General features: G+C 38.8%; 1 protein-coding gene across 2 annotated transcripts in view; it reads left to right on the forward strand.

Annotated features, from left to right (window-relative positions):
* The first annotated feature begins 582 nt into the window (after nucleotides 1-582).
* The window catches only part of BACH2 (BTB domain and CNC homolog 2), a 425,828-nt gene continuing 407,626 nt past the window's right edge, over nucleotides 583-18,784 (forward strand). The window contains exon 1 of one of the 2 annotated variants that reach the window (XM_074310289.1): nucleotides 583-1,321. The gene's annotated coding sequence lies outside the window, so the exon portion shown is untranslated. Of the gene's footprint in view, nucleotides 1,322-1,532; nucleotides 2,808-18,784 lie in introns of those variants that run through there. The other variant, XM_074310291.1, reaches the window with a different exon arrangement.

An 18,784-nucleotide genomic window follows, 5' to 3' on the forward strand; every position in this document is an offset into this window, starting at 1 on the left:
ACACGCTGGTCCGGCGCAGCATCTTCCTTCCTCACCCAGGGACCTCTTGGCAAGGTCAAGTTCCCCGCCATCCCCTCCCCCTCCCCCACGCTCTGAGGGGACCGCTCGGAGATCTCTTTTCCTCACACACATACACACTCCCGGACACACCGACACTCACGCCTCTCCCACGCGCCCCAATTCCGCCGGCCACAGAGATTTCGGAGCTCCGGGCTGGTATCTCCATGCACTCGGGACCGACCGGGCAGCGCACGGACCCGGCTAGCGCAGAGCTCTCCAAAGCTCTAGAGAAACCCCGCGCGAGCAGGACAAAGCGCAAGCTGGCGGGAGCAATAGGGCGGCCGCTGCACGCGGGGAAGGAAAGCGGCTGCGAGCGGCCGCGGCAGCAGGCGGCGCCGTGAAGCGCGCGCCACCTTGAGCGAGCCAGCGGAGTGCGCGCGCCCGGGTCCCTCCCCCCTCCTCTTCCCTTTCGCTAAGGCGCCCCCCCTCCTCCTTTCTCCCATTTCCCCCCTCTCCCCCCCTCGCCCGAACCCGGAGCGCTATTCGCGGAGCGGCTTACGCTAGTTTCTGAGCGTACGGTACCCCAGCGGCTGGAGAGGCTGCGCTACCCGAATCCCGTAAAGTTATTGTGAATGGGGAGTGGGGTGACGTCAGCCCCCGAATGTCAACAATGTAGCGATTGAGAGTGTGGGCGTTCCGTAGAGAGAGCGCGAGCCAGGGAGAGCGAGTAACAAACAGAACCGAGGAGCCGCCGCCTGAGCCGCCGCCGCCGCCGCCGCCGGAGCAGCAGCGACAGCAGCAGCAGCAGCAGCAGCAGCAGCAGCAGCAGCAGCAGCCCTCGCAGCAGCAGCAGCAGCCGCCGCCGCCGCGCACGCCGGGGCTGCGAGAACCGCCGCCGCCGCCGCCGGACGACCAAGCTTACAACCGCCACTGCCTCCTGCAAACAGCAGCATTGAACAGTATAAGCCCGCGGCGGAGCTCGATTCGTGTGTGACACCGATTCCTCCCCGCCAGCCAAACAGCCGCACTCCCCGGCCCCTGCAGCCGCCTACCTCCTCTACCCGCGCCAGTCTCTCCGTCGCCCCTTCCCTTGTTACATTTCCCCTCTGCCCCCCTCCCTTTCCCTACGGACTTGGGGGGGTTGGGAACGAGCTGCCATGTGATGCCTGTCTGGCCGGGTTTCACTCGGTAACCCCCGAACCGAAAGCCACACACCGGCTGGCCGGCCGAAGCCGGGGCCGGGGGTGGGCGGGGGGAGCTCCAAGCCTGAGGACAGCCGGAGAGAGAGAGAGGAGGGCACGCCGCAAAGTTCCTGGAAAAGGTGAGTCCTCTTTTTCTTTGCAAGCTCGCCTTTTCCCGGGCGCTTTGGGGACGGGGAAGTTTTCGGCGTGGCTGACCTTAAGGGAGGGGACGAACCTTTCCAAAGTGGGAAAAGAGACACTGGGGAAGAGGGTGGGGGGCGGAGAAAGGGCTGAATGGAGAGGGGACTGGAGCCGAAGAGGATTGTGTGGTTCTGGGGAGAAAGAAAGGGGAGGGCGAGGCGGAGAGGCAGGCGTAACCGGAGTGGGAAAGGGAAGATCTCTTGGGGTCCGTCCGGCTCGCTGAGTGTGCAGCGAGCGATTCTTTGCAAAGCACCCTCCTCTTCGGCTTTTATGACATTTTCTGGGAATGGGGAAGGAAATGGGAGGTCTTCCCCCACGGACACTGGCTCTGTGTGTGTGTGTGTGTGTGTGTGTGTGTGTGTGTGTGTGTAATCGTCTTGCCGTTTGTAGTCGGGGAATCTGTATTATATTCAGCATGTGTCGATGGGTGTTTTGGAACAGCAGGGGAGGAGGAGCGGAGGGTAATAAGTCAGGCGTGCGGGAGGGTTTAGGGAGGTGTTGGAGAGAGAGGTTTTTGTTTTGTGCCAGCAGAGCAAAGCAGCTGTCAGATCTGCAGGCCTTTAACCCGAGCTGGGAGCGGTGGGATGGAGTGGCCGAGACCGCCACACCACCCACTCTCCATCCCTTTACCCGGGCTTTTCCCTCCCTTCCCCGGCCGCCACCTTCCCTTTTCCCTTCGCCGCGCTAGAGCCCGTGGCTCGAAGTCCGTTGGCCAAGACTCGGCCCCCTCCGAGCAGTTTTCGCGTCAGCTGTCATCTATCTGCTGCCGCCGCCGGTCAGCTTGGACTCCAGCCGCCGCAGGCGTGGGGAGAATGCACAACTTCGGTGTTGGGGAGGGAGGAAGCATTGTAGCCACCCGCAGCAAATTCTGGCCTTTGGGGGTGGGGGTGGCGAGAATGGGGGATGGGGACGAGTACCCAAATTAGTCTCAGGGAGAATGCTGTTTGTGAGCGTTGGTTTGGCATCTTTACTGGAGTGAGCTCTTTCGAGAGGGATTTCCTTTAAAACATCCTGCATAAAAGTGTCATTACTCTCTCGCCCAGCTTCGCCGAGCTTCCCGCCCCGAAATCCTAAGCTTCCCTCTGCTGCAGAAGAATTTTTATTAAAGATTTACGCCTCCCATCCGCAGGCCAGGGAATTGTCAATCAAAAGTGTTGTGAATTTCTCAGCGTGCCTCCCCATCCCTCTTCTCCCGCCCCCTCCCCCCGCCCCTCAATCTGTGACACTGGCCGGAGTAGTCAGTGGAAGTTGGAGTTTGAAAGGAGACGCTGTTTTTTGCAATTCATAAATCACCCATCCAGCCAAAATCTTAGGAGAAGGAAACCAAATGAGCATCTTGGTGATCTCACTCTGAATTCGAACCTTACCTTGCCAAGGAAGTGCTGACTCCCGAGGAAGTGTAATATTGATGCGCACTCTTGTTGGGTAGTGATATGTTTATATTCCCTTGTTGTAGGTGATGTTTGGTGTCTTGCACTTAGTCGTCTTTTAGATGATTTTTACAACTTAGGTGAAGTTGACGTGGATTGAGATACATGGATGACTTTTAATTTCTTTGCTGGGTATTCAAAAACCCAGCCTGCCAGCCAGCCCTTTCCAGACTGGTGGTGTGCCAGGAGTAGAACCATCTATTAAATGGTCCATCACGGAAAACCTCAGATCGGAACAGTGCTCCGTGGTTAGAAATTGCATTTCTTAGACATCACCTTTGGTGATGAATTTCTCACGCTCTGTGTAAATTTCATCTGTTGAGTGTATTTAACTAAAAAGGGTAATTACTTCAAATAAAAATCCTTTCCTGCCTAGTGGGAACCCTGGTGAAGATGATGCTTAATGAGATATTTTGCTTTTGTCTGTTTAGAGTAAAATTAGAGATGTTAACTCTGATAACGATTTTCTCAGATCATTAAAATGTAACATGTAGGAAAGGCAGTTTGCTGCAGAGGCTCGGGCTGTCATGAAAGAAACTAAGTGTGAAATCATGCTTCTTTCCTTTTGTGGAACAGGCTATTTTTGTAATCCAGAGGGTGTCTTTCTTAAAAAAAAAAAAAAAAATGCTTTGGTTATTGTGAGATCACCCTATCCTGATTACAGAAATCCTGGCAGTTCTGGAGTAAACTGCATTTTTCATTCTTTCAGATGAAAATGTGAGTCAAAAAATGACATCTTATTAGAATCAGTCTTTTTTAGTATGTAAGAAAGATTGCTAAATTACAGTGTTGTTATTCAGGCTGTTATAGTTAAAGGTATGTCAGCATTTTCATTAAAAATTCAGTTTTTCAATAGTTTATAATTTCACCATAAAACTTTTAGTGGCAAAAGTGCTTTTCACTTGGAAGAACCTTGCTTAACGCATTATGATTTTTTTAAACGGATTGTTTACTTTGTTTCTCTTAGTGCTTTCAGAATTTAGACAGCATTTTTTAAATGGTCTCATAGAGATGGAATTTAAGTGCTAACTGCAACACTGTAGAATAATTGCTTTCAATACTGAGAGGAAAAAATAAGTTGAAGGTTTTATTCAGACTTTTCATGTTAGGTATTAGAATGTTTCATATTTGTTATTTGGTTCCTTATCAATGAGTGTTTCTTTCTGAAATTTTAACTGTTTTCCTTGTTCAAAGATAAAATATCATTTATTGTATATTTTGATATTATATGTACAGAACATTTTTCATACATATCTTGAATCTAACCAGACTTAGTGGCACAATTTTTGATAGGTTTACAATGTTTGTAAGATACCTCTCTCCTCAAAAAAAAAAAAAAAAAAAAATTATGAAAGAAAGGGGGGGGGAGAAGAGATACACATAGGTAGGGGGAAAGGTCTGTTTATAATAGTGCTGGTTACTGGTCAGAAATCATTTATCATCTTTTTCTTGAACTCAATATGGCAATTTCCTAGCCTTGCTTCACCTCTGGAGGCCTTTGTGTGGGGCTTAATTATTTGCAAACTGCTTTGAAATCCCCAGATGAAAGGCAGCATATAAGTGCAAAAAAGTATTGTTATTCAGATATGGATGTTAATGAGCCATTACAGTTCTTCAGAAAAATGTCTGTTCAAAAATGGTAGGAAACATATCTACCTGATAATAACTGCTTAAGAAGAGGTTCAGATTACTGATGAGATAATTCACTCCAACCATGTCCTCTTCAATTTGTTGCAATTCATTTTGTGATCAAAGTGAGTTACATAGAGCCAGATGGGCAGGTTCATGTTCACATCTATGCTGGGCCAGTACTTCACTTCTGGACCTCTTTAGCAACTCTCTATTGAGCTAGAGGGAGTGAGTTATTCATTTGCATTTGTGATGATCACATCAGAGAGCCTCCTATGAGGCCAACAAAAGGTTTTAGATCAATTTTCATTGTTGGCAATTATTTCATTCTAGCTGAATTTCACTGGTATGGACTCAGACTCAAATAGGCAGGTAACCCAGAATGTATCAAGTTCTTATTTTAGGAAATACACCATATATCCGTCTCTGGCTTTAGTTTTTATCAGGAATACTTTTACTTCTAGGAGGTCAATAGAATTGAAAGGGAGATAGACAAAGTTGCCTGATTTATACTGGCATCCCTATTGGCTTTTGCGTATACTTTGTGAATTAATGGGAATAAATATTAATAAATTGTGCCAGGGACACAGATAAAATTTGAGAAGAAAAATATTCTACTTTAATAGTATGATTCCCTCTCTCTTTTGCTTGTTATGGATTAAATATAATATGGATAGGTGGCAGAGTGGAGAGAGCAATCATCCTGAACTCTGAAAGATCTGAGTTCAAAGACAGCCTTAGACAGTTCCTAACTTTGTGATCCTGGACAAATTACTTAACCTTTCTGGAGTTCAGATTCATCTGTAAAATGTGGTAATAAATAATAGCACTTCCCAGGTTTTTTTGAGAATAAAATTAGATTATACTTGTAAAATGCTTTGAAGATCTTTAAAATGTAAAATCTTAAAAATATGAAATGCTAGTTATTATGGATATGTGACTTTGGGATATCGGAAGGCCTTATATATTTATTTATTCAGAAAGCCTTTATTAAGAATCTGCTACATGAAGTGTAATAATGTATTAGGTACAGAAAACATTACTAGGATGAATAAGACATTGCTTCCTGACCTTAGAGAGTTTAAGGTTTAATAGAGTGGTAATAATAGTAGTAACTAAAAATGGTAGCCTGCATTTATCTTGGTTTGTTAAATGCTTTACAAATATATCAATTCACTTGATCTTCATAATAACCCTAGGAAGTAGGTTCCATGTATATGCATGAGACAATGCATGGATGAAGGTAGAGGGGTTACTAAGAGTGCTAGATAAGAAGCCTTCCTGATTTGAGAACTGGCTTGTGATAATATTTTTTCCCAAGTTATTCCTTCCACAAATTGAAAATTGAATTTTCTGTGCAAAGAATTTGATCCCTCCAGTTCTCCTCAGACTCGATATGGCCTCTATGAAACCTTCCCTAAACCATTTAATTATTTGAGCTCCCTTCCTCCTCAAGAATCTTACATTGATTTTCTTTATTCATATTATGTTCTTGCCATCATTCTTACCCCTCAGAAAATGTAAGCTGCTTGAAGGTAGAGCCTCTCTTTTTGAAGCCCTGGGACCAACACAGTGCCTTATATTTAGTAGTTTGCATAATAAGTGTTTGTTGAATTTGTATAAAAAGAAACTAGGCTTAACTCAGAGCAATTTGAAGTCAGAGTAGTCACACTGAAGCCTGAGGAGTAAGTAAGTCAGCCATAAATTTAGGGTGATAGTTCAGCATGCTAAATTCAATTTAACAAACACTTATTAATCACTTAACAGTGAATTACTGTGATAAAAACAAAGCTGAACATAATAGAATTATATAGAATCAGTAAGTTAGTGGCAGTTGAGAACTGGATTGCAAGGAAGCATGCCTGAAATTTTGGGCATTTTAAGTAGCTACCTAGCTAATTTGCCTTGATTTTTTAAATTAATTTTTTCAATTAATAAGCATTTTATACAGTTAATTTGTATAATGTGAATTTAGCATTTTAATACTTCTAGCCAAAACTGATTCAGAAGATTGAATCAGTTCTTACCTTACATGTCTTTGTCTAGGGTGCAATTGTATTACAAAACATGAATTTTGGGTGATGGAAGTGAGTCAGTATGGTATAATTGAAAAACCACTAGCCTTCAAATCAAAGAGCCAGTATCTGAATTCTGGCCCTGACAAATCAGGAACTGTGTGCCCCAATTTTCTAATCTTGAAAAATGAAGCTGTTTCTTCATCTCTTGAATTATGGGATTGCAGTAGGTACATTCTAAAGTCCCTTCTCTTGTTAAACCTAGTTTACAAAAAGAATCTTAAGTAGTGTTTTGTTGCCAAGTCAGCTATAGTTATTTTAACTTCTAAAACTCAAAAGAAAGTCAAGGCTAGCCAGAAACTTAGACTTATTATTTGGTACTAGATTCTAATAAAAAGTTGGCTTATAATCATGCTATATCATGTTGTATCTATACAACAATATTCTCTCTAATGACTATAATATTTCTAAATACTATGTAAATTTTTCCATGTTCTTCTCCAACTTAATAGTATTGCTGAAAGACATAGGCAGCAATTCACTCTTTTTTCTCCTTAGGTTTTCTTCCAAAACAATAAATCACTTCACTCTGAAAGCTCTTGTCATTTCTCATCCATGCCACTGGAATCAGTGCCAAAATATCTCTCAGCCTTCCCAAGTGACTTTGCAATCAAGATTCAGGTAGTATGTAATCCCTTGGTAATGTCTCCTTTGTATCTTACCCTCATAACAAATTGGCCTTTGGGTCTGTGATCAGTCCTTTTCCTTTCTATATAGATTATTTTCTTCCTCTGCTGACCACCCTGTTCACTTGGAAATCTTAAGAGAAATAACAGCTACTATAATGTTTGGGGAGAAGGAGGAATGAAGAAAAGAAATATATTTGCCAATCACGTCCCTCTCTTTTCATTTCCTTCTTACTTTCCTTTTTTAAAAAAGTTATTTATTCCTTTATTTTTGAGTCCTGTCATATCTCCTTTTTCTCTCCTTTCTTCTTGTTCTAAGCCTTTGACTGCCACATGACAAACTCTGTCAGCAGAAGAAAACATTTCTAGTCCCTTGACAGCAACTGATTCCAGTCTGTGACATATTACTGAATTCATTCTCTATGGTCCTTTTCAAATTCTTCTTCCTGACCCTTTTTCCCTAGTTGCTGTTATAGAAGCTTTTCTCAGTTTTTCTTTCCTATCTCCCACAGGCCATCTTAACTTTTACATATAAGTCCTCATCATATCCTCATAAAGTAAAGCATAGCTAGACTATCTTTATTCTTTCTTCATTTTACATGTGAGGAAACCAGAATTAATGTAGCTTGCCCAAGGTTACAGAATGAGTCAGTAGCAGAATTGGAAAATTGGCTATCATCATAACTACTCTGTTGTTCCACCTATTAGCCCACATTCCTCTTGTTTTCAAAATATCTCTTTAAAAGTTTGGCGATTTTATCAATGAGCACAATGCTGTGCTCCCTTCAAAAATGTGGATCACCACCTATTCTTTCTCCCATTATCAGAGAGCTTCATGAGTTGTTGTGACCAAAAAAGTCATAATCTTCATGATAAGTGGCTAAGTCTGCTTGCAGTGAACTTATCTCAAATTAACTAGGCTAGAACTCTGAAGTCAGATCCCCATACAATCAGTGGGCCCATATTTGGAGCTTGGAGTAAGAGCTGCCTGAGTTTGTGTTCTATAGGAATAGCTTAGAGGGCTCCCAGTCATGTTGTCACCATGGTCAGGCATCAGAGTAGGACATTACTGAAGACCCTTCCCTATATGCAGAAATTACTTATAGAATGTTCACTTTTACTCCCTTGTGTCTAAAAACATTCATTACCTTTTTAGACTTGTCAGCATGTGTATGTATCCTAACCAAATGGGTTAGAAATATCTTTCTGTTGAGACAGTGTGTCACTTTATCAAACTTGCCACTCTGAAACAAGTACCTCTCCCTTTTTCTTTGTGGCAACATAATGTAAAAAAAGTGTTCCATCTGTAGTTGGGGGGACCAGAGTTTGAATCCTGTCTTTGTTGCTTATTATCTGTGTGACTTCAAGCAGATTGCTTAAACTCCCTTGATTCCTATTTCCTCATCTGTGAAATTTAAATGGTGGATTAAATGGTCTTTAAATTCTCTTCTAGCTCTAACTTTGGAGACTTAGTTCTTCTAGCTCTATTAATCATCTTCCATCTCAGGAATCTTTTCACTCTCTGTAGCCCTGAAGTTGCTTGAAAGAGGGCCCAGAATTTCATTACAAAGATTTAATTGTATCTCTTTGACAATTAGAAGTAAAGTTGTAATATTTTAAAAATTAAAAATTTTGAAAATAACCAGTTACTATCTTGGGGATGAAAGCGAACAAATCATATTCTTTTAAAAATATGTATATATTTTAACTTATTTCATTCCCAATTGCATGTAAAATTTTTTTAACCTTTTTAGATTTTGAGTTTCAAATTCTCTCTCATTCTTCCCTTTTCCTCATCCTTTGAGAAGACACAGAAATATAATATTGATAATCTATATGAAATCATGTAAAACATTTCCAAATTAGCCATTTAGCAAAAGAAAACACACAAAAATCCCAAGAAAAATAAAATTTTTTAAAAAGTATGCTTCAATCAGCACTCAAGAGTTCATTAGTTATCTCCTTGAAGGTAGATAGCATTTTTTATTATGGCTCCTTTGGAATTAGAGTAGCTAACTTTCACAGCTGATCATTTTTACAATACTGTTGTTACTGCTCACTTTACTTTGCATCAGTTCACATAAACTTTCTCAGGTTTTTCTGAAACTATCCTGTTCATCATTTTTTATAGCTCAGCAGTATTCCATCACAATCATATACCACAACTTGTTCAGTGATTCCCCATTTGATGAGTAGCCCCTCAATTTCCAATTCTTTGGCACTACAGCTATAAATATTTTTGAACATATGAGTCCTTTTCCCTTTTTTGCGTGTGATCTCTTTATGATAGAGGGTTATGTGGTTATAGACCATATTTTTGATGTGTAGGTATCTACTCCTATTTTGATAATTTAAAATATTTTGATCATTTTTACATGATCAGAAATTAAATAGCAGAAATCAAGTGATCTTTTTAAAATCTCTTTTCCATGCTTGGTTCTGTAATGACAGTTTCAATCCAAAGCAGTGTAACTGTCCCTGGAACAGAGTGTTTGAGAGCCATTGCATGCCTCATTATCCAAGACACTTGAATGAAGAACTTGTAGTAAATTATTAACTTCTAACGTCAATGAATCTGTGATCTCATCAATGTGAGTTTTTGTACCACATGCACACCTTTTTTATCCTGGGTGACTGTTATCCCTTTACTCTTATAAATCTTATTTAACACAGGATTCCTATCCAATATTTTGGGGCCTTCCTCTCAGTACCTTAACAATAAAAAGATTCTAGTGTTGCTTTTAGACTTTTCTGATATCTCTTGCTCTAGATACCTTCTTTTCCAGACATCTTTGTCTTTGAAAGGATCTTCTTTATATATTCCTTCTTGTGAAGTATCATAGTCTTTGAAGAATCACAATTACAGGTGGGCAAAAGAGATGCAGGGTAGACATAAATAGGCCACAGCATATATTACCAAAGACTAATTGTATATTCTACTAATATACTACTCCTATTATCTATCTCTATTTTAAAAGATTGTTTTTTGAATATAGTATATTTTAAAAATTCTGAAAAATGGTTGCAATTTGATCACCTTGTGATATTAAGAAATGATTTACTTTTATGCAAAGGATGAAATTTCAAAATAATTTCTTTGTGAACTGTTTTTTGCATTTTGCTTTTCATTTAGGGTCCAGCTTCTTAAACTGTGGTTTGTTGATCGTATATGGAGACTTGTCACTGAATGTGGGGGCTGCAAAATTATAATTTGTTATAAGGAAATGTTTTATTTGTATACCGATTTTATATACCTATATATCTGGAATCATGTAATAATTTCTCCTGAGGAAAAAGATTGCAAGTGGAAAAATTTAAGAATCCCTGATTTAGAGGATAAAGAATAAGAATTACAGGATGGTAGAGGAGTATATCATTTTAGTGTTTTAGATGGAAGAAAATGAAGTCAACAATTCACCCAACTGGCATATTAATATTCTGAGGAAGAAAATTTGATTTAGACATAATCATTTTAAAGTACACTATTATAAATATTGTCTTCCAGTAACAGATAAAAGTAGGTGACCTTTATTCTTGTTATAATCCATTTCAGGAAAATATTATCTTTACAGATTAATGTGTTGCAATTCTTTACTAAAGGTTTGAATGGATTTTTAAAGAACTAGACTGGGGAAGTTCAGTGGGCAATGACCCTTTGGTTACCTGAGCTTTTCAGGGTTATTGTTCAGAATGCTTTCTCAACATTCTGTCCATTCTGGTTACCATTTCTTCATTTTCAACTAAAAGATATTCCCTGGCAGCTGTCTAAATATTAAGTTCATATTTGAAGTTCTAACTGAGGAACTATAAAATGTCTGAAAGTAGTAGGCTCATTTTTGGTATTTAGTTGAATTGGAATCTTTGTAGTCAGCTGAATAGTTATACTTAGTGCATCACTGTTGGGGGCTTTATGTGATTTTTAAAAAATCAAGTAGATGAGTGCATACAGATTTCTATGCAAACAATGATGAGCTTAAATTAAAGCTGCTGATTTACTAAGAGAATTACTTGCATTGATTTGAAGAATGTCTTATATAGGTTCAAGATTCCATATCATGCAAATCAGTGAATACTAAAGAGTCAGACTGTGAAACATGAAATTAAATATGTCACATCCTATTGCTTATTCAGGAAAGAAAAATGTAGGTATTGGGAAATTATTCTCTATTTTCTAGTCATCTGATTTGAAGAGGCCAAAGTCTCAACTGTCCCTAGGCAAAATTGTGATTCAAGAAATTGAGGGGAGGGGTGTTATTTGTTGTTGTTTTTTTACATTTCTAATCTTTTTTTTTTTCAGTACCTTTCACCTCTTTTTTTATTGACCTCCCTTCACAATCCATTACCCTTTACCTGGTTTCATCAAATACTTTTCTCTTTTGCTTCCCCTCTTGTTCAAAACAAGCTTTCAAAAGAAGAAACATTTGATCAAGATGAAAGGGCATCAAATTTGGAGGCAGAAGAGGTGGGTTTGCATCCTGGTTTGCTACTTGTTCCAAATGTAATCTTGTGCCCATAACATAACCTGTCTGGGCCTTATTTTCAATATCTCTACAATGAGAGGTTTGGATTAGATCATCCTATTAAAACCCCTTTTACCAAATCCAGGAAGCTGATGAGAACTCATGTGCACCTACGTGTAAAAAGACTTTTATTTAGTACATTATTTCTCATCAGGGTGTTTGCATTTTAATAGCTGACAACTGAATTATTCCAAAGAGTTGAATACTTGGACTGGTCAACTTTCAAACGTCAACTAGTTGGTGGTCAAGGGCATTTTGGGAAGTAGAGAGGGCTCTTGTGGTAAGCAATTGCCTACTCAAATTCTATTCCTAGTCAGAGTAATCTAACTTTATAGATTAGAAGATAATAACTGTTTTTGGTATATAAAGGAAAAATGGCTTTTCTTTCATGTTATAATAAACTTGACAGGGAGCACCACTTTTCCCTATATTCTTCCAAATATTGGACTTGGAAGCATGCACATTTTAGTTGGTCACTCTTTTATTTGACATTTAAACTAAAGCCTCAGGCAGAAGTCACCAGGTCTATAATTAGGAATTCTTGTCACTTGTCAGTGGTAGTGACCCTGAAATTCTCTATTATTTTTGAATATTAAAATTTAATTGAAAAAATATCAGTGCCATTGTTTTCAGATAATTTTTTCTTTAAGTTCTTTACAAATCACTCCCTAACACTTGTTTTCAAAGCTGTATTATTTATTTTATAAATAATTTTATAAATAAGAGGCAGCTTGTGATCATTAAGGAACCATATTCTTGTAGGTAATGAGATTATTTAGATTGAAACACTTTGCCCACTTATAAATATCCTGAATGTATTAATGGTTGCTGCATATTCCTAATTCCCTTTCCCCACCCTCCCACCCCCAACAAAACAAAAACCAAGCTGTCCTGGACCCATTGTACCATCTGCTGGCTAGTGTGGGGAATTTCCCCTTTTTCTCTCTCTCTCTCTCTCTCTCTCTCTCTCTCTCTCTCTCTCTCTCTCTCTCTCTCTCTCTCTCTCTCTCTCTCTCTCTCTCTCTCTCTCTCTCTCTCTTCAGAGGTATGGTATATTATGTCTTGATTGCTTTACCTATTTTCCATTGTCCAGAACTTGGACAATTCTACTTCAGGAATTCTCTTCACACAAGCATCTAATCTTTGCTTAGTTAAATTAGGAAAACTTTTTTCTCTCTCCTTATGTTTATAAGACAGAAGATGACCTTAATAACAACAGATGAAAGTAAGAAGATGATAGCTCTATATATATGTTAAGGGAAGGGTAAGCTATATATTTTGAAGTGAAATTAGACATAACCAATACCATCCATCCTAAGGGCCTGGAAACAATCTAGACGTCACCTTCAGAATCTTCACAGATGTTTCTGTGTATCTTCTTCATCTCTTCTAATTAAATCTGCCTTTCCTCAGGCATCAGCATTCAATAGAAATAAAAAGCTATTTCTTATTCAGTTTTACCCCCATTTTGCTTAATTACTAGTACTGAAACATTTTCTGCTAATTTTAACTGCAGGTGTATAGTATTCTAGTCCTATTATGGCGTGTGGGGGGCTAGGCTAGAATCTTTACCGACATTTATAACATTATTTCTTTTTTTTTTATTTAACACTTATAATTTATTTACATATTATTAACTATTTGACAAGTAAGGAGGATATAGCAAGGTCAAATTGTATTAAAAACTATTTTCAATTGAAGATCAATGAAGGGTTTATTTGTTTATATGTTTAACAATCATTTCTGAAATGTAAAGTACCATGATTGAGACTGGAGAAGATAAAAAATAAAAGATAAAAGGTACCATACATGGTACTTGCTTTCCTGAAATTCAGAAATTAATGAGGAATGATGAAAGATATAACACATACCCAAAGATATGAGTATCTGATAGAGATTAATGGCTATGTGGTGATTTTTGGAAGAAGGAACTCCTAAGAGAGGGAATTAGCATTATTAAAGACATCATCTTGTCTGCAATTCATGGCCTTAAAGAGGTTCCTTCAAGTTTTTTTTTTTTTAATTATCCCTTGTATTCATTTTTCCAAATTATCCCCCCCTCCCTCTATTCCCTCCCCCCATGACAGGCAATCCCATAGATTTTACATGTGTTACAATATAGTCTAGGTACAATATATGTGTGTGAATATCATTTTCTTGTTGCACAATAAACATTAGAATCCGAAGGTACATGCAACCTGGGCAGACAGATATTAGTGCTAACAGTTTACATTCACTTCCCAGTGTTACTTCTCTGGGTGTAGTTATTTCTGTCCATCATTGATCAACTGGAAGTGAGTTGGTTTTTCTTTATGTTGAAGATTTCCACTTCCATCAGAATACATCCTCATACAGTATTGTTGTTGAAGTGTACAGTGATTTTCTGGTTCTGCTCATTTCACTCAGCAACAGTTGATTTAAGTCTCTCCAGGCCTCTCTGTATTCCTCCTTACAGAGCAATAATATTTCTTACAGAGCAATAATATTCCATAACCTTCATATACCACAATTTACCCAACCATTCTCCAACTGATGGACATCCATTCATCTTCCAGTTTCTAGCTACAACAAAAAGAGCTGCCACAAACATTTTGGCACATATATGTCTCTTTCCGCTCTTTAGTATTTCTTTGGGATATAATCCCAGTAGTAGCGCTGCTGGGTCAAAGGGTATGCACAGTTTGATAACTTTTTGGGCATAATTCCAGATTGCTCTCCAGAATGGCTGGATTCTTTCGCAACTCCACCAGCAATGTATCAGTGTCCCAGTTTTCCCACAGCCCCTCCAACATTCATCGTTATTTGTTCCTGTCATCTTAGCCAATCTGACAGGTGTGTAGTGGTATCTCAGAGTGGTCTTAATTTGCATTTCTCTGATCAGTAGTGATTTGGAACACTCTTTCATGTGAGTGGATATAGTTTCAATTTCTTCCTCTGAGAATTGTCTGTTCATATCCTTTGACCATTTATCAATTGGAGAATGGTTCGGTTTCTTATAAATTAGGGTCAGTTCTCTATATATTTTGGAAATGAGACCTTTGTCAGAACCTTTGTTTTTAAAAATATTTTCCCAATTTGTTACTTCCCTTCTAATCCTGTTTGCATTAGTATTATTTGTACAGAAACTTTTTAGTTTGATGTAATCAAAATCTTCTATTTTGTGATCAATAATGATCTCTAGTTCTCCTCTGGTCATAAATTCCTTCCTCCTCCACAAGTCTGAGAGGTAAACTATCCTCTGTTCCTCTAATCTATTTATTATCTCCCTCTTTATGCCTAAATCATGGACCCATTTTGATCTTATCTTGGTATATGGTGTATAACATTATTTCTTAAGGGAAAAAAATTAGTTTGACATTTCATATAGCCAATTTACACAAGAGCTTTTGGGGCAGCGCACTGTCCATTATATCGTAGTGAAGATGCCTTCTTTCAAGTGTAACTCTCCCAAGCAATGATAAATACAAACTTTCCACTTGTTTTCAGTGTTTCAGTATTGTGGGTCTGAGAATAGTCCCCCCAGTGAAAAACAGGAACTGTGCTTGTCTGTTACCGGTTCTTGTGGTCTATATGGCAACTATTTTGCTTTTTCAGAAGGGAGGGAAACATATTTAAAACTAATTGAATAAAAGCAGCTAAAACTGAGTGACCCTTGAGACTTGAGTACAGCTGCTCATCTCAGCATAGCATGGAGAGTGAGTTGTTGTTTTATTATCATTTATTTAGCAGTGGTACAGATTTATTTAGCTCTAAACTGGGAAAACAGGAACTGTAACTGTTGAGGTGTTTCTCTTCATTAATTTGCATGTGCCCTGTTTTTATTTAGTAGGGAGGTGTGTGCACAATATGTATGCAAGGGTAATTTAGCACGTCAGCTATTTCCTACAAGTAGCTCTTGCTGACTCACAAGTCTGCTGCAGCTCTCAGCTGGCCTCACTGTAAACTGCCCACAAGGGAAGACCAAGACTTCAAGAACTCTGAGTGCCATGGATTTGCTCAGGGGTTATTTTCAGTTCTGTGGTCACTGGTCGGCCGGCTTCTCTTCCTCTTCCAACAGCCAAAACACAATCTTTTGGTTGAATAGTAGAACATCAGACTTTTGCCTATGTTTCAGGCCATTTGTGAAAAATCATTAAAAAAAAACTGATTCTTAACTCATCTTATTTTTCTTGGAATCCTGGAAGAAAAGGAAGGGTGTGTGTGTGTGTGTGTGTGTGTGTGTGTGTGTGTGTGTGTGTGTGTGTGTTTTCTGTGTCTGTGTGTCTGTTAGGAGGATGGGGAGGAGAGGAGAGAAGAGGGATAGAATGGATACAGAAGGTTTTCTTGCATTTTTCTTATAGAATGTGTCTCTTACACATTAACGCCAGAAGGAACTTCCCAAAGCTATTCATTAGCTTATGTTTTCCTGGTGTGACACCTGACCCAAATCTTCCATCCCTGAAGGCAGGGCTCTTGCATTAGGAATACACTGAGGTGGTTCATTCATCTGCCAGCAGAAGTTATTTTCTGTTGTAGAAGTCTTTGAATAATGATAGGGTTAGATTATATCCGTGGTATTTACTGGGGGTAAAATAAGCTGACCCCAGAATCGGTCCATAGCTACAATTTGTTTTTAGTCTTGCTTTCAACTGTTACATTTTCTGAGTTAAAATGTTGACTTGTTTTGATTGGAAAGTGTGAAATGTATCTTCTTTGAGGTTTGCATATAAATTTCCTCTTGTCCCTACAGATATATTCCATATCAGCCTAAACTATATTCAGATAAACGATTAGGTGAAATCAGTTAGCCCTAGACTGTATTTAGCTCAGAGGCGAATCCCTGGATCTTGTTTTGGTAGTTTTGATAAGCTTTTCTATAGCAGTTTTGACCAGTAATAAAGAGAAAAACCACACTGCGTGCTGTGTAACAAAGATGATGGGAGTTCTTGGTTTCCGCCAATAGAAATGACTCATCAGTATCAATAGAATTGTGACTTCTAATAATAACCCAGTTCAAGACCTTTAAAATGTGGTTTTAGCCCCTGCTGTTAGTGAAAGGTTGGAAAATATTAGTTTGTCTTTTTTTTTTTTTTAATTCTTCACTTCTCTTGATTACACCCAAGTATAAAGTTGTTTTTTAAAATGGTAATTATCACACCACTGTTTTTCATCTTACTGTTTTTAGTTTCATTATGACCAAATAACCAAGCCCTGATCTTTTCATCGGTTAGAAATCTGTGCACCAAGCATCTCCCGATTGTTAAGGAAGTATTCTGAAGGAAATGTAGCTGAAAAGCAGGTACTCTCAACCCAGAAAGAAAACAAAGGGCACACATCATCTGCCTCCTACTCTCCTTTTCCGTTTAGCTTATCCTGGAGGCCTTAAGTAACACTAACTGGTCTCTATCACCATTTGAGTCATTGTCAAAGGATTCCAAGGGGAACATGAACAGAAAATAAGAGTCAGAGAGGAAACAATAGTAAATAGAGCAATTATTAACCTTGGAAGAAATTTGCAGTTTTCTTTCTAATAGCACAAGTAATATTTAGAAATATTGGAGTGTGTGTTGGAGTGTGTGTGTGTATATGTGTATATAGTATAGTTCCATATAATATCTGGTTTTTATTAAAGGTAGTTTTCTGAATATATATACTAAGTAATTTTCCAGGAGTCACAAAATTTCAGGGTTGGAAGGAAGCTTAAAATTCAGAAATCCTTAACCTTTTTGTGTCATAGATACACCTTTGGCAGTCTGTTGAAGCCTATGGATTCATTCTCAGAATAATGTGTTTAAACAGCTAAATATGTAGGATTACAAATTATATCAGTTATATTGAAATACAATGATTAAAACATTAAAAAAAAAAAAAGTTCACGGACTCTATACTTGAAGAAGAATCCCATCTCTGGCTTAACCAGCAAGTTATCATTCAGTTTTTGCTAGATGAACCCTAGTGAGGAAGGGCACCTACCACCTCCCTGAACAATTTATTAAATTGTACACAGTTCCAATTGCCACTTGGTAAATTTTTTCTGCTTTGAGATTAAGCCTACTTGCAGCAGTTATCATGAGCTCCCTACACACTGGGAGTCCCCCCTCCCCTTTTGAGATCATAGTTTTAAAGTTGGAAGGTACTTTGGAGGCACACTAGTTTAATTCCCTCATTATATAAATGAAAAACTGAGTCTCAGGGAAGTTAAATTATTCTCATAAGGTTACAGAGCCAGCATTTGAATTCAGGTTCCTCTAATTCCAGACTCGGTGCACATTCCACTGTACCATTTGGAGAAGTCTAAATCTATCCCTTGACCTCTTATCATAGTGAGAAAAAGAATGATTAATTTTTTAAAAAATATTGTACTATCAATAAAGTCCATCAGTAGAAAAAAAGGCATAAGTCTAACCTATTTCTAAGGTCTGTCTAGGGAAGCAGGATATAGTGGATTACTAGATTGTCCCTCTGATGTCCAAGAAACGGATTATGTCTTGATAGCTGGTTTTCTGTTGCTTTTCACGTCAGGAATTTCCAAGAGATCAAGAATTAACTGTTGCTATTTGTATCACCCACTGGGGAATCCCCCCTCTCCAGAATCTGAAAAAATACCACTGTATTGACTCCCAACACAAGCCTGGAGTCAGAACATGTCTGAATTATGTCTCCATTATCAGAAGTCTATATTTCAAGGGAAAATATAAATTCTCACTGTTTCAAACACCTTAGGACAATAATTGGAACAACTTGGGGAGAAGTTCTTTATGTGAGTAGCCATTTTCCCATTTTGCCTCCTCTTCTTCTCATGTTCATATACTAAGTGTGTATGAGAAATGTGAGCAAAACAGTAAAATGCTAACTTCATCTGTTCTATTACATGCATGACCTTGGACAAGTCACTATTCCTGGGTCTCAGTTTCTTTGTTTGCAAAATGAGTTTTGGACATGACCATTGAAAAGCTTTCCAACTCTAGAGTTAGGTTCTATGATTTTGATCTCTAATGAATTATTTTAAAAATCTATTCTAATTGTCTATAAGCTTTTTCTTACATTGAGATGAAAGCTGTCTCAGTAACCTCCACTAGGGTCAAGCAGAGCCAGTTAAATTCCTTTGAAATACTGGAACACCTTCATTCTCCCTCCTTTCTC

Source organism: Sminthopsis crassicaudata, chromosome 4, assembly GCF_048593235.1.
Source record: "Sminthopsis crassicaudata isolate SCR6 chromosome 4, ASM4859323v1, whole genome shotgun sequence".
Lineage (NCBI taxonomy): Eukaryota > Metazoa > Chordata > Mammalia > Dasyuromorphia > Dasyuridae > Sminthopsis > Sminthopsis crassicaudata.